At 43.8% G+C, this 3,329-nt stretch overlaps 1 non-coding gene across 1 annotated transcript; it reads left to right on the top strand.

Annotated features, from left to right (window-relative positions):
- The first annotated feature begins 2,256 nt into the window (after positions 1-2,256).
- Positions 2,257-2,385, top strand: LOC122452646. The gene has a single exon (XR_006272804.1). It is a non-coding gene; the product is annotated as a small nucleolar RNA SNORA19 (small nucleolar RNA).
- The last annotated feature ends 944 nt before the right edge of the window (positions 2,386-3,329 follow it).

Raw genomic sequence — 3,329 nt, 5'->3', positions numbered from 1 at the left:
GCCATTAGCTCTCTGAGACTCAGTTTTCTTGTCTGTAAAATGGGTATAGGAGAACCTCCATCCGGGGATGAATGTCAGTAAGAAAATTGAGCTTCTTTCATCCTACAACTGGAAACTTTTCCAAGACACATATTTGACGAGGATGCTTCTGCTGAAATTCCTTCCATTCTACAACCCTTAGAAAAAATACCAAGGTCCTGCAAGAGGCTCGCAGAGTCCCACGAGGTCTTTTCTGCCCATCTTTCCAGGCTCCCCTCCCCTCTCATCTTTGCCTAGGCAGCCAGATCTTCTTTCAACGCCTCAACCTTGACTTTCTCCCCCACAGGGTATGCATATTTATGTTCTGGAATATTCTGTCCTTTTATCTTCACTTGAGGAAATGGCAACCCACTCCAGTATTCTTGCCTGGAGAACCCCACAGACAGAGGAGCCTGGCTGGCTGCCATCTATAGTGTGGCAAAGAGTTGGACACGACTGAAGTGACTCAGCATAGCAGAGCGCAGCTACGTCTACGCAGCACAAATGTTGCTTCTTCACCTCCCGAACCAGGAGGAACCCCTTTATGATAGAGGAAATTCCTAAACCCGCAGCATCTTGCCTCCTCCCCCACCACCACCAATCCAGCCCAAGCACCATCCTTTCCCTCGGGGCTCCCGCAGCAGCCTCCTGCTGACCACCTCCCCACCACTGTTGCCTGCCCATGGCCTGTTTCCACTTGCAGCCAATGTCCTTCCAGCCTCTCTACCTGGAGCAGTCTTCCTGCAGATCTCTGTGGGAGTCTTTGTCAGCTCTTCTGTTTCCCTGCTCAAGAGTCATCCTTTCAGAGGGGCTCCTCAGTACCATCCTGCCTAAAGCCACACTCTGACCTCTTCCTCTGCTTTGCTTATATTATGCCAATTACATGTCATCACACTAAACTTCCATTATATGTTTATTTTTACATTTTATGTTCAGTAGTCTCCTGTTGTTATTGTTATTCAGTCGCTCAGTCGTGTCCGACTCTTTGCAACCCCATGGACTGCAGGGCTCCAGGCTTCCCCGTCCTTCACTGTCTCCCAGAGTTTGCTCAAGTTCATGTCCACTGAGTCGGTGATGCTGTCCCAACTATCTCATCCCCCACTGCCCTCTTCTCCTTTTGCCTTCAATCTTTCCCAGCATCAAGGTCTTTTCCAAGAAGTCCACTCTTGTCTTGTCTCATCCTCCACTGCCCTCTTCTCCTTTTACCTTTAATCTTTCCTGGCATCAAGGTCTTTTCCAATGTGTCCACTCTTGTGTCGTCTCCTGTACTAGGACATAAAATTAAAGAGGGCAGGATTTTACCTGTTTACTGCCGTTTTCTCAGCTCTTAGAATAGTTCCCGACACATAGAAAAGACCTCCACAATACCATGAACTCTTGGTAGTAATCTCACAGTGGCTTTTGACTGCTTTAACATCTGCCTCATCCACTGATTTATAAGCTGCATTAGGGCGGGGACAGTATCAGCGTTCCCTTGCCATAGTCTCCAAAGTCTCAGTAGCCTGCCTGATACATAGTAGGCACTCAATAAACACTTACTGAATAAATGCATGCATAAGAGGAGGAGTGCAGGGAAATGGAAAATTATAAACACAAACATCAGGTCCTATGATTAGCTTCAGTCATATCTCCTATTCATACTTGCTAATACTGGGAAGCAGTGAGGTGGAGAATTTAAGTCTGTACTCTCTTGGCTCAATTTCCTCTATTGCTTTTCTCAAGGCTTTTTGGAAGGAGGGGCAGGCTCCTGGGAAAGCATTCTCTGCCTCTCTGATTTCTCCTATATTTGAAAAAAGTTCGGGCCCACAAACTTTGTTAGAAGATTTTCCAACTTGCTTCCATCCCGTTTTATGCCTTTCTCCAGTTCAGTGCTCAGAGTAACCTCACATATATATCATCTTCTGCATCAATAACAATTGTGAAATCTCCATCTTCCTTGTGGGCAGCCTGCAAACTCAACTTATAGCAAATATTCTGTCTGTCTTATGCCCTCTGTTCTATGAGAGAGGCTGAGAAGGCAGCAGAAAAGAGCTGTGGTTGCATATAGGTTGGTGGTGTGTGATGGCATGAACTTCATTGCCACGTATTTGTGGAGACAGAAATAAGTTGCTGTATCTCTGCCACTCAGATGAAACATAGTTATTCCCAACTCAGGAATATAAACTTTATAGCACCCAGCTCTCTCAGAGAATGATAACTCACATTCCAAGGGAATTCATCAAAATCCAGTTTATTTCAGTGCACATTTCATTGACCTGCTTTTTCTCCTATATGTGAGCAGTGTTAATCTTATGTGCTACACAAATAATTGAAGGTTAATTAGCAGTAAAACTAAATAGAAATGCTGCCAGTCTCCTTCAGACAAATAAAAAATCCACTTTATTTCACAACAGCATTTAGTGTGGTGATTCAAATTACTATAAGCTCTGCAGAAATAGTCTAGCTATGATATAGCTCATGGAAGTCAGGGATAGACATCAAGACAGACTAACAAAAATGTCAACAGTCATCGTTTCAAACTCTTTTCCTATTCTAAGACCTTGGTCAATATCTTTTGATCCATCTAAGGTCTGTCCCTTGGAAAGTACAGGAAAAAACTGATGGAAAGTGTTGCAGCGTAGTCCTCTTAGAGTAAGATTGCTGCGATGTTTTTATAAATTCGAATTTTGTTTTAAAATGTTACCTGTATTATTTGACCTCCCTCCCCAACATTTCCCGGCACTAACTAACCAGCGCTGGTCTATGGCTTAATGAAAGGAGTGTGGAATTAGAAGACTATTGATTAATCCTGTGATATAGGGCAAGACATCTAATAATTCTGAGCCTCAATTTTCTCCTCAGTCCTTCCTCCAAATCAAGATGACAAGTCCTGCCTCATAAAACTGTAATGAGAATTAAGTGAGGTCATCAAGGGGTCTTATGACGGATGCCCAGTAAACACTGGTTTCTTGTGTGGAACACCATCTCAATCCACTTTCCCCAGTATCAGACTCAGCCAAGTTGGTCAGCTCGGACTCTTGCTTCTGCTTTGAAAATTCCCTCCTATTTTTTTTTTTCCTTGTGTTTGCTCTGACTTCAAACTAGATTATAAACTCTTTGGGGATAGGAACAGCCTCTTCTCTTGCCTTTGTAAATCACAGTTTCACAACATCTAACTGTCTTGACCTGTGTACAAGACAATGTTCTATTGACTGGGTGGATTTACAGGTGATGAGCAAGATAACATCAGAGAGAAGGAGGAGAGCTGAGGAAGGGCTGAGCCTTGAGCATTGGTCTTTTACACGTTGTAAAGCAGCAGGAAGTTCCCATCA

Source organism: Cervus canadensis, chromosome 13 (assembly GCF_019320065.1).
Source record: "Cervus canadensis isolate Bull #8, Minnesota chromosome 13, ASM1932006v1, whole genome shotgun sequence".
NCBI classification, from domain to species: domain Eukaryota; kingdom Metazoa; phylum Chordata; class Mammalia; order Artiodactyla; family Cervidae; genus Cervus; species Cervus canadensis.
Note: the sequence above shows the minus strand (reverse complement) of the source record. Positions and strands in the feature narration are given on the sequence as shown.